We start from the raw sequence: 13,931 nt of genomic DNA, 5'->3' as shown, positions 1-13,931 counted from the left end.
GTTGATCCAAGAAGAACAAAGTCCTTAACAACTTCAATCTTTTCTCCGTTGATAAGAATGTTGTTTATTGGTCCAGAGGTGAGGATTTTTGTTTTCTTTACATTGAGATGCAATCCATACTGAAGGCTGTGGTCTTTGAGCTTCATCAGTAAATGTTTTAAGTCCTCTTCACTTTCAGCAAGCAAGGTTGTATCATGTGCATATCGCAGGTTGTTGTTGAGTCTTCCTCTCATCCTGATGCCATGTTTTTCTTCATATAACCCAGCTTCTTGGATTATTTGTTCAGCATACATGTTAAATAAGTATGGTGAAAGAATACAAGCTTGTCATACACCTTTCTTAATTTTAAACCATTCAGTGTTCCCATGTCCTGTTCAATAACTGCCCCTTGGTCCATGTACAGATTCCTCATAAGCACAATTAAGTGTTCCGGAATACTCATACTTGGCAATGTTGTCCCTAGCTTGTCATGATCCACACAATCAAAAGCCTTTGTGTAGTCAATAAAGCACAGGTAAACATCTTTCTGATATTCTCTGCTTTCAGCCAAGATTGGGAAGTAAGAAACTAGAAATTTTGCACAAACTTTTCTACAGAGTCCTTGGAAGCAAGTTTACTTGTGATAGATTAAAATTCATCCTCTAAAAGATATGCTGAATCCTAACTCGTGACACATTTGAACATGATTTTGTTTGGAAACAGGGTCTTTGAATATATTGTTAGTCAGCATGAGATCATATTGGAATAGGGTCAATCCTAATCCAATCATAGTGATATATTTATGAAAGAGAGACAGAGGAAGTTTGGCCATGTAAAGATGTATGAGTATCTACAAGCCAACAAATATCTAGGCTTACCAAAATTGGTGGAAACAAGAAGAAAGTAATTCCCTAGAGAAACTGGAGGGGCATGGCCGGGTCAACCAGTTGATTTTGACCTCCAGCCTTCAGCACTGTAAGACAATACATTTCTGTTCTTATACACTTGTGGTATTTTATTATGGCGGCCCTAGAAACTAACATAACTTTAAAGGAAAGTAGAGAGAATAGTGGCTAAAGGAAGAAAATTCTTTTTTTTTCAAGCCATGGGATTCATAGGTGTTAATGTTATCTCCTGGTTTGGTGCTGTAGTTTAATGCGCTGGATTACAAAGTTGGTTTGAACCACAAGGTTGGCGGTTCAAGCTCACCAGCCACTCCTCAGAAACCCTATACAGGTTCACTATGGGTGGGAACTGACTCCACCACAGCACTGACCACCAACAACAATGTTATTTCCCCAGTTGGACTATAACATCTTTGAGGCCAGATACTGAGTGGTGGTTTCCTGGATGACCACTCAGTTTCCAAAGCCCTAAAACAATATACGTTTCTAATCCTCCATGGTATCTATAATTACCCTGGTACCCAGGCAGTAGCATTCAATTAAATAATTGTTGAACTGGATACTGAGGATGGGTGACTCACAACACTGAACTGGATTATTTAAAATGTCAGTGCCTCAATTTCCTCTTCATCAACAGCAATTACTGTTGGGAGTTCTTTTAATAGTAAATTGAACATGGAAATATTGTCCTTGCTGTCAAGAGACTTTCACATTCATCTACTTAATGAAAAGGCTAGTCTTCTTTTCTTCCTAGAAATATTATGCGGAGTAGCTCACATATGAAGGCTAGCACACGCTTAGGGCCCTAGGACGTGGCCAATACATAAAATCTCCCTTCATATATTAATTGCCCTGGGTAGGTATAACCACGAGTCAGCTAACCACACGAGATGCTTTTAGGTCTGGCAAGTGGGATGGAAATCTCGCTGGTTCCATCTCCTCTGTGAGTGCCTGCACGCTTTCTGGTTTCAGGCTGGAAACGTCCTGTGGTGTGTCTGGCCTGGCCAAACCCAGGAAGTACTGAACTTATTAAAATTTAAAAACAAACCAAAGTTGTTTGGAACCTCCCAAAACACTCACGTTGTGTCTGAGGGTGAAGGTTTGGATTCATTTCTGATTCGACATGAATACCATACATCAGGAAAACACAAATAGTGCAGGGTAATTTCACGAAAAGGCTACACCCTTGCATTAAGTCTTATGACAGTCTAGCTAAGCAGCACATGTCTAGGGCCTAGAGGGATTTGTTAATTCTTCTTTCCCTCTTCTTTCAATTTCCTTTTTGTTAGGTTTCCATAGGAATTTGTGTTTGTGAATACATTTTTAGGCAGTTTGACCTGAACATTCTGAAAGCAGAGTTGGGGGTACCTTGCCTTGAGTTACTCCCACCTGGCTCTGTATTAGAATTGAATCTGGTTTATGGTGGGCCCTGGATCAGCCTCCAATCCAACCTGTTGCTTATGAAGATCTGGACCACCCATGGGTAATAAACAAGCATCTAAGAGTGGGTAATCAGAAGTTGGCTAAACCAAATTGATGACCAAAAATGATCAGGAATGAAGCTTCCGGAATAACCCACAAGGGTGTGCTTGCCTACAAATTATGTTTAGATTATAAAGAGGAATTATCGAATTATCCAGAGCTGAAAGTAACCAGAGAAACTATCTAGTTCCACCCTCCATTTTTCTGCATGATGGAAGTGAGGCACAGATATTTTTAGGTGAGTTATCCAAAGTCAACAACAGTTATAGAAGCAGCCAGAACTAACAACCCTGAGATGACCTCCTCTATCCTTTTCAGTGCTAAATCACAAACACATACACACACAAACCCTACACAAGTTATTTTAAAATAACTTAGCAAACTTCATCAATTTACAAAATTGAGTGATTTTGTGTACAAAATGACATCTAGGTGACTGGTCTTACTACCCTAATACTGACACATTTATTTACAGTATTTACAGTCAGGACAATCTGAGAGATAGATTAATTAATTTACATAAGGCTATAAGAGAGTTTTAAGGAGTAAAATAACTGCACTTCTTCCAACATAGATCTGTTTGTTCTTTTGGCAGCCCATGGCACTTTCAATATTCTCCTCCAACACCATTATTCAAAAGAATCAATTCTTCTACAATCTTCCTTATTCACTATCCAGCTTTCATATCCATATGAGGTTATTGAAAATACCATGGCTTGGGTCCGGCGCACCTTGGTCCTCAGCTGACATCTTTGCTGACATCTTTGCTCTTCAACACTTTAAAAAGGTCTTGTGCAGAAGATTTGCCTAATGTAATATGTCATTTGATTTCTTGACTGCTGCTTCCCTGAGTGTTGATAGTTGATCCAAGAAGAATGAAATCCTTGACAACTTCAATATTTCCTCTATGGATAAGAATGTTGTTTATTGGTCCAGTGGTGAGGATTTTTGTTTTTATTTTTATTTAAGGAAATATAATTTAAATTCAACAACTTCTTTATTTCCTTGATTTAAAATTTGAATAATATGCTTAGCTCTTCTTTCTGAAGTATAGTGATCATATATCTCTTCAAGAATTTGCTGCCTTCTTGTAAATGGTTTTACATTATTTTATAATTCAACAATATTTCAATCCCTGAAAGGCTTACTTCTTTCTGCATTTGGCAATTTCTTTATTAGTTAAGGGAATTGTTTAAACTGATTAAAAAATTTAGTAAAGTTCTCAGCTTTTTGAATTCACAGATGGTGCTTAATAAGAAAATTAAACACTACAGAGAAAAGTCAGTAGTGGCATAAATTCATCCCTAAATAAAATAAAGTAGATCTTTTGTTTCAGCTATATTTTCTTTCTAAGTCGTAAAGTAAATGATTCCCCTTTACTGGGATAGTTTTCATGTACGTTTTCAAAGCTACAAGAAGAGGAATTGCATTTTTATTACCTATGGCAACTCTCCTGGTGTTGCACCATAGGATCAGCACTGAACTGCCAACCACATGGTCAGTAGTTCAAACCAACCTTGAAAACCTTATATAGGGTCGCTATGAGTTGGAGCCAACTGGTTGGCACTTAACAACAACAACAAAATGACATCACTCTGTGTCTTAAGAAACCATCTTAAATGTCACCTTTTCTGAAAAGCCTTTGGTAATACCAACAGCCAGAATTATCCAGACCCTCACTTTTCTCCTTTAATATTCTATTCTCACTGTTAGATGCAATGACAGTATATATGCATCTCTCTCTCTCCTCTATAGTCCATTACTTGAAGGCAAGGATTCTATTTTGTAGACCTGGTATCACTCATATGGAGTCCTGGTATGGTTCATGTTGTACGATAAGCACTGAACAGCAAACAGCAAGGTCAACCCTTCAAACCCACCAGTCCTTCCTCAGAAACTCATTTGTTGTTGTCAAGTACCTTCAAGTCAGAAACTCTATACAGGCTTGCTATGAATTGGAACTGACTAGATGGCACTTATAAACAACAACTGCTCATATATTAGGTGTTTGAAGAGAAAATTATGATTGGAGTTAACTGAATCCATAGCATATTACAAGAAATAAAATCTGTGTTAAATTTCAAGGTTTACCCAACTGACTAAAAGTTTCTGCCTTGGGAACCAGTAAATAATTAGAATGTGAAGATTTTGTGAATGTGGAACTAGAAATATCAACTCAGTGGCTTCTTAGCTGTGGTATTTGTTGTTAAGTGCCATTGAATCAGTTCCAATTCATAGCAACTCAGTATAGGGTTTCCTAGGAGTGTCTAGTGGGTTTTAACCACTGAATTTGTGGTTCAAGCTGACCTTGTGGTCTGGTGTTTATCATATAGTTGTTGTTGTTGTTATGTGCCGTGGAGTTGGTTCCGACTCATAGCAACCCTGTACAGGGTTTCCGAGGCTGTAAATCTTTACGGGAGCAGAAAGCCTCATCTTTCTCCTGTGGAACAGCTAGTAGTTTTGAACTGGTGACCCTGAGGTTCACAGCCCAATTCGTAACCACTACGCAGAATCCTGAAATGTGTAATTAGGAAAATCACTATTTTAATTGATACTCAGTTTCCTTATCTAAAAAATGAGGATAGTATTTGTCCCACCTGACTAAATATTCGGCAGTAGTCATCTTTCCTTCTTCCTAGTGTTTCAACGTCTGGAAGCTCATCTGAACCTGTCTATCATGGTTAACACTGCTGGTATTTACCAGTAGCATAGCCTTAAGAATCACTGGAACATGTAAACCACCATGGTATGTTAAACTGGCAGACAAGTGGTGGTTCATTCACTTTAGCATATCTATATTGGAGAGTAAATTTGTGTCTCTTCTGACATTCATTTTTGTCTTTTCTGTTTTTTCTGTCTCTCTAATGGCCATTTGCTTTCTTCCTTTATGATGTTTTGATGGCATCTCCCAACTCTTCTGGTCTTCCATCTTTAAGATCTAATGCATCATTCTCTTCATGAAGTGGTCTCTAAATTCATGTGGGATATGTTCAAGGGCATATTTTGGTTCTCATGTGTTTGTTTTATAGGTTTCATCTTCAGCCTGATCTTATACATCATCAATTGATGTTCTGTTCCACAGTTGGTCCCTGGCCTTGGTTTGACTAATGATATTCATGGACTTCTTATGTGGTGCTGTAGTGTCAGCACTGGACTGAAAACCACAAGGTTGGCAGTTCAAACCCACCAGCAGCTCCTTGGAAACCCTATACAGGGTTACTATGAGTTGGAAACAACTCGACAACACTTAACAACAAACTGAGCTTTTCTACCATCTCTTTCCACAGACATACTTAATTTGAGTCCTGTGTAGTCCATCTGGTGAGCTCCAAATGTATAATCACCTTTTATGTTGTTTTAAAAAGGAATTTTCAATGAAGAAGTCATTGGCCTTCCAAAATTCTATCATGAGATCTCAGGCTTCTATCACCAAAGCCATATTTTCCAACTTCTGATCCTTCTTTGTTTCCAGTCTTTGCATTCCAATCACCAGTAATTATCACTATATCTTGATTGCATGTTTAATGAATTTCAGACTGAAGAAGTTGGTAGAGTTATTCAGTTTCATTATCACTGGTTTTAGTGGTTAGAGCGAGCATAAGTTTTAAATAATAGTGATATTAACAGGTCTTCCATTTGGTGATGATGCTGATTGTGTGCCATCAAGTTGACTTCAATTCATAGTGATCTTGTATAGGGTTTCTGAATCTGTACATCTTTACAGGAGCAGAAAACTACTCTTTGTCCCACTGAGAGGTTGATAGATTCACACTGTTGACATTGTGCTTAGCAGTCCAGCTTGTAATCTACTACTAGGGCTCTCAGGGCTCATTGGTCTTCCTCAAAGTTGTATGGATATTATCCTATCACTGATAGCATTGTACTTCAAGACAGATCTTATGATGTTATTTTTGATAATGAATGTGATGTCATTCATCTTCAACTTCTCATTTCTGGAATAGTAAATCATGATTGCCTGATACAAAATGGTCAATAGCACTCCATTTCAGCTCACTAATGTCTAGAATATTGATCTTCATGCATTCCATTTAATTTATAACGGCTTCCAATTTTCCTAGATTCATGCTTCGTATATTCCGTGTGTTGATTATTAATGGATGTTTACAGGTGTTTCTTTTCATTTTGAGTTGTACCTCATCAGCAAATGAAGGTCCCAAAAGCTTCACTGCATTCACAAGAAACTCTATTTTAAGGAGACAGTGCTTCCCTAGTGGTAATTTGAGTTCCTTCCAACCTGAAAGGCTCATCTTCTGGCAGCATATCTTACAATATTCTGGTGCTATTCATCTGTTCCATCTTTAGACACTATATCTGACAAGGTTCCACTACTATTCCTAAGGCTTTCCATGACTAAATATTCAGAAGTAGTCCATCTCTCTTTATTCCTAGTCTGTCTTTGTCTGTAAACTCATCTGAAACCTGTCCACCATGGTTGACTCTCTTGGTATTTAAAATACTGGTGACATAGCTTCTAGCACACACATACCAAAAAAAAAAAAAAGGAAGAAACTATTCCTGGAAACTACCAATAAGTCATTGACTATATAAGCATTATTTTGAAATCATACACAGGTTCATACTATTAGTTAATTAGCTATTAAATTATAGATGTTAAACTGTGGTTGCAGGCCTATTCTTATGGCATCTGGAAAAAGTGAATACATAATGAAACTTTGGAAATGAAAACTTAAAATTATATGCTATTACAGATAGAATCCCTCACCCCCAAATTGTTGGACTCCTAACCCCTTATCTGTGTCTGTAATTCCATTTGGCAATAGAATCTTCTTTGTTATGTGAATTGGAGCCATAACAGTGTAGGGTGTGTCCTAAATCTAATCACTTCTGAGTTGTAAAAGGAACATATGTGACCTAGGGACAAGCACTAACTGAGGAAGAAAGACGCTCTGCAAAGACACACAAGAAGCCATGAATGAATGGGTTAGAGAAGCTAAGATGAGGATCTTTCCCCAGAGCCAACAAAGAGAGTGACTTCCTCTTCATTTGATGCCTGGAATTCAGAATATAAGAAAAATAAATTTAAAATTAAATGTCTGTTCCTTGAAGCCACCTATTTATAATAGTTCTGTTATAGCAGCTCTAGCTAACTAAGATATGTGCATATATAGTGTGTGGTTCCCAGATAAAGGAGAAGAAAGATAGGCTTATTCTATTTTATATCTACTTCTAATTTACAGGATTCAGATGTGATGTTTGCTTCTACTATATTTGATATAATTATATACTTTAAATATTCATCCTCTGCTTCAGAAATTTAGCAAATTTTGGTTGTTATAATATGCAAACAATAGCTTTTAAGCAATGGGATAATTTTAATAATCAAAATATCAACTGAAGGGGACTCTGGAATATGTTTTGGAATACCTGGAGAAGTCATGGATACAATTTCTTGAGACATGCATCTGCTACCTTTAGAATAAAGATTAAGCTATGGGTAAGTAAGGCCATGCTTTGATTATACACTTCTTTTCCATCATCAGTTTTCTAAAGTTATAGATTATGAAATAGTCCATGTAATTTTATGGCTATGAAAGATTCCATCTGACTTGATTGTCCCTAACCTCTTTGACATCCTACTAAATTCCTTCCTATTCCAACAGGACTGAGATATAACATTTTTTTATTCATTTATTCATTAATTTATTCAACAAATGTGTTTCAAGCATCTGTTACTCAGAGACAAGATTGTAAAGGTGAATTACATAGGTCCCTGACTTTGAACAGCATATAAATAAATAACCTTAATAAAGTGGTATAGGGACTAAGTGAGACAAAATTTCAATATAGCATTGGCAGAATGGCAAGAGAGAAAAGATTTTAAAATGAGAATGTGCTACATCCAAAATGAATGTTTATCACATGGACATTGGTGAAGATAGAGGGGAGACTTTAAGACAGAAAAGACAGTAAGAGTATTAAGAAACAGAACAGCGAAGACACAGAAAATGGAAACAGCTCAGTGAACAAATTAATGTCATGTGATAGAATGTAATAAGATATTAGTATATGGTTGGAGGATGTATTATCCAATTTGTGGGAGCCAAAAGAAAAAGTTGAATTTTTTCCTACAGTCAAGAAGATTAAGAATGTGAACTGACTCTGTTTCAGAAAGATAATTTTGGCTGCAGTATAACTATTGGATGGAAGATATAGAAGACTGGATGAGTAAAGAATAATTAGTAGGATAAGCACCGAACCACAAGGTCAGTTTGAATTGCAAAGTCAGTGGTTCAAATCTACCAGCCATTCCTGGGAAGCCTTATACAAGGTCGCTGTGAGTTGAAACCGACTTGTCGGCACTAAACAACAAAAACAAGTATCATCATTGGGAGAGTACAGTGGCTATGTAGGATAAGCACTGGACTACTAATCACAAGGTCAGTGACACTTCGAGCCCACCAGCCACTCCGAGGGGGAACGATGAAGCTTTCTGCTCATGCAAAGATTTATTGTTGTTGTTGTTATGTGCCGTGGAGTCGGTCCCGACTCATAGCGACCCTGTACAGGGTTTCCAAGGATGTAAATCTTTACGGGAGCAGAAAGCCTCATCTTTCTCCCACGGAACAGCTAGGTAGTGTCGAACTGCTGACCTTGCAGTTCACAGCCTGATTCGTAACCACTATGCTACCAGAGCTCTTACAGCCTTGGAAACTCTATATAGGGTCATTATGAGTCAGAATTGGTTCAATAGCACTTAAAACAGCATAATCATGGGGTCCTAGTGTGGCTGTGTAGGATAAGCCCTGGACTGTTAACCACAAGGTCAATGACTCAAACTCACCAACTGTTCCTTGGAAACCCTATACAGGGTGGCTTTGAGTCAGAAAAGACTCAATGGGCCTTAACAACCACAACAATACAATCAGGGGAATGATAGTTAAGTTCTGTTGTTGTTAAGTGCTGTCAAGTTTTCGACTGGCCTTGAGGTTCAAACTGACCTTGTGATCCAGTACTTATCCTATAGCACCACACCAGGACTCCAGTTAAGTCCTAGAATGAAAACACAGTAAGGATAAACAAATGAGTAAGGATTTGAGAGATATAAGGAGGTCAGATCTTTATTAGATCTTTGTGATTGAATAATATGAGAGAGTTTCAAGAAATTGAGGCTTAGGGTTTATGGGCTTGGAATTAGTTAACACAGAAGGAGTGTGTTTAGTATGAAGGGAAGAAGATACCTTTAGTTTAGAACACGCTGGGTGACTTAGACAAATAAGATACACATTTTGCTTACACTGTCCAGAACTCAGAAAAGTATTTTCTAGAATCAAAGAATTAAGAATTGTCAGCATACAGGTAGTGCTTTATCACATAGAAGTAGATGAGTAGAGAAAGCTTATAGAATAAGAATAGAACACACTCTACTCAGAATCCCATAGAAGCCCATCATTTATGGAGCAGATCATGAAATGGAAGCCATCAAAAGATATAAAATAAATGAATATAAGTAGGAAACCCAGATAGAAGCATGTCTGGTTAACGATAGGCATCCCTTAGTTAATCCCTAAAGCGTCAGTTTAATTTAACTTTTGGGGGGGTGTCATTTTAAGGGCATTAGCACTTTTAGGAGTTCTGGTATGGCGCTGTGGGTTAATGCGTCAGACTGCAAAGTCGTTTGAACTGCAAGGTCGGTGGTTCAAGCTCACCAGCTGCTCCTTGGAAACACTATATAGGGTCGCTATGGGTCAGAATCGACTCGACAGCACTTAACAACAACAATAAAGCAATTTTAAGGACTTCTAACTGTGAGGTTGGTGGTTCAAACCCACCAGTCACTCTTTGGAAAACCGTATGCAGAATTGCTATGAGTTGGAACCAATTGTCGCAGAATTGCTATGAGTCGCAACAAAATGACGTCATGATCTCTTTCAACCAAGTTTCAGTAAATTGGTTCCAGCCTTAATAGAGAGAAGTTTATACTTTGTTTTATATTATTGTATAAAGACAAGATATACTTAACCTTTATGTAGACCCTGAGGAAGTAGTTAATAGAAAGCTATTAGGAGATATGAAGATACAAAAGAATTATCAAAAGAATGATACAAAAAGGAATTAAAAACAAACAAACAAAAAACCCTAGAACAAGGTTTGGAAAAAGGAAGGTATAGGTGTAGATAAATAAATATATTCAGAATGGGGTAATAATGTGAAGATCTTGAGTTTCAGAAAACACCAGACACTCACTTAGAAAGATGGAGTGGAAGCATAGTGTGGGAAGAGAGAAGTTCATAGCAATGCACACCCCTCTTCCACAGTCATGGAGTCCTGGTGTGGTACTGTAAGATAAGCACTGGAACGCAAGGTCAGTTTGAACTGCAACATCAGCAGTTCAAACTCATCAGCCATTCCTCGGAAATCAGTTGTTGTTGTTGTTAAGTGTCATTGAGTTGGTTCCATATCATAGTAACCCTGTCTAGGGTTACCAAGGTGTGACTGATGGGTTTGAACAGCTGGACTTGCAGTTAGCAGTTCAGTGTTGTCCTACAGCATCACACCAGGACTCCAGTCCAGAGCTAGGTGTGGCAAAAAAGAGAAGATTTAACTTTTAGTGAGGTTTTTGTTATTTATTTAAAAATTGGAATTGGGAATCAGTAAATGAGACTGTTTCGTAATTCAAAGAACTTATTTTAAACCTTTAAGTGACCAGAGGCATAATAGAAGTGCCTAAAGTTTCATCCTGGAGGAGGGAAAAAGTTTTCCCCACTAAATAATTTAAAAATCAACTTTATTGAGTATTTACATGAAATAAAACACAGCAATTTTAAGTGTACAGTTGGAAGACTTTTAGCATTTATAAAACCCCCTTCCAATCACAATAAAGAACATTTACATCATGCCAAAAAGCGCTCTCCTACCTCTTTGTACTCAGCTCCAAACTCTATCCCTAGACTTAGGTGATAGCTGATATGCTGTCAGCATAGATTAGATTTCTCTTTTCTAGAATTTCATGGAAATGAATTATACAGTATGTACGTTTTTGGTTCTGACTTCTTTCATTTAGTACAATATTTTTGAGACTTATTCATGTTTTTGCTTGCATAAATATTCATTTATTTTTATTACTTAACGGTTTTTCACTACATGTATATGCTACAGTTTACTTCTGCATTCATGTGTTGATGATAGTTTCAGTTATTTCCAGTTTGGTGCTATTATGAATAAAACTGAAATGAGTATCTGAGTACAAGGGAACACACACTTTCATTTTCCTTAAGTAATACCCTATACAGGGTCACTATGAGTTGGCATTTAACAACAACAACACTGTCAGTACATATTTAATTTTATAAGAACCTTACCAAATTGCATTTCAAAAGTGACAATGTCATTTTGTTTTCAAACCAGCAATTTATGACAGTTCCAATTACTTCACATTCTTACTAGCATTTGGAGTTTTCAGTCTTTTGACTTTTAGTTATAACAGTGAGTGCATAGGAATCATCTGGGATTTAAAAGTGCATTTCATTCGATTTCTTAATTGCTGCTTCTATGGGCATTTATTGTGAATAGAAGTAAAATGAAATCCATAACAACTATAATCTTTTCTCCATTTATCATGATGCTACTTACTGATCCAGTTGTGAAGATTTTTGTTTTTCTGGTGTTAAAGTGTAATACATACTAAAGACTACATGTAGTCTTTGATCCTCATCAGTGAGTACTTCAAGACCTCTTTGCTTTCAGCAAGTAAGTTTGTGTCATCTGTTGTTAATGAGCCTTCCTTTGAATCTAATGCCATGTTCTCCTTCATAGAGTCCAGCTTCTAAAATCATTTGCTCAGCACACAGATTAAATAAGTACAGTGATATGATACAACCCTGACTCACACCTCTACTGATTTTAAGTTATGCAGTATCCCCTTGCTCTATGCTAACAAATGCCTCTTGGATTATGTACAGGTTCCACATGAGCATATTAAGTGTTCTAAAATTCACATTCTTCACAATGTTAGCAATTTTTTTTTTTATGATCCACACATTATAAAGAGATAGAACTTATAAAAACAACCTAAATAAAAATTGAGTTTCTGAAAAGTACAATAATTGAAACAAAAACTGCACAGGAAAATAAAGAAAAATTAAATGGATATGACAGTAGATTTGAGCAGGCAAAAGGATTAATGAACTTTAAATTAAGTCACTTGAGACTATCTAGTTAAGGAACAGAAAACAGAACAATGAACTAAAATGATCAAACCCTGAGAAAACTTTGTATATATTAAATCAGGTTATATAATATATATATATATATATATATTTTAAGTCTTGCTGTTGTTAAGTGCCATCAAATCAGTTCTGACTATAGTGACCCTGTATAGAGTTTCCAAGGAGTGGCTGGTGGGTTTGTACTGCCTTTTGATTCAAACCGACCTTAGGGTCCTGTGCTTATTCTACAGTGCCACAACAGGATTCCCTAAAAAGGCTAGAACATCATAAAATTTTCCTAAACTTTAAGCTATGGGGTCAGACACCAAAAAAGTAATTGTCTAACCACAAAATAAGACAGACTGAATTTCATTCCCCCCATGAGAATAGTTGAGGGGTCCAGATGTAGTCAGTAGGCACCAGAGTTCATTTTAGGGAATGAGCAGTAATTTTTAGGAAAATACCATAATAGAATAGTTAGGGAAGGGAAGTGTGGTCTTTAGGACTTGGCTTAAATACTTTCAACAATGAAAAAACTAAACTACTATGTCAAAGTAAATGTAACTTATATTGGTGAAAATATAGAAGTAAAGGCCCACCAATGTGGTGGTGGTGGTGTGTCACGGAGTTGGTTCCTACTCATAGCGACATTACATAGGGTTTCTGTGCTGTATATCTTTACGGGAGCAGAAAACCTCATTTTTCTCCTATGGACCAGCTGGTGGTTTTGAACTGCTGACCTTGAGGTTAACAACCTGACTCCTAACCACTGCCCTAACTCAAGCTAATGATCAAGAGGTTTTTGAAAAACAAGGATGTCTAATACACAGTTTGAAAGTGTCTTCTGAAATGTGTCATACCCTTTTTCCATTGTTACTGAATCTCTAACTTACCATACTCAGCTTTCAGAAGGAAGCAGCAGCTGAGAGGGAGGCAAATCAAGGGATTGTGTAGAGAACAGATAACTATCCAGCTGCAAGATGCAGATTGGAAAACATTTTCAGATGTCAGAAACAAGAACCAGATGTGACTAAGAGTAAAACAAACACCTTAAAATTTTAAGAAATCTTGGGAAGGCATCAGACTTCTTAAAGGACGAGGTGACCCAATCTAACATCTGGGTAACATGGATAAGAAAGGACACTTTCCAGCATAGCCAAATTTGTATCTTAAAATGACAAGGCCTGATAGGTCTGTGGAATAAATTTAGATATATTCAATTTGGCAATTTTTCAAAGCAAAGTTCTCCATTTAGCTGTTCAAGTAATCTTTAAGAGTTCTGTTAGATTAACATTTGAAAAATTTTTTAGAAAGCATATTTTTCCACCCCAAATTAATTTTATTAGTCTTTATGTACAATATGAAATATATATATGAA

The sequence above is a fragment of the Chrysochloris asiatica genome, unplaced genomic scaffold (genome assembly GCF_000296735.1).
Source record: "Chrysochloris asiatica unplaced genomic scaffold, ChrAsi1.0 scaffold00098, whole genome shotgun sequence".
Taxonomy (NCBI): domain Eukaryota; kingdom Metazoa; phylum Chordata; class Mammalia; order Afrosoricida; family Chrysochloridae; genus Chrysochloris; species Chrysochloris asiatica.
This window is presented reverse-complemented; position numbering follows the sequence as displayed.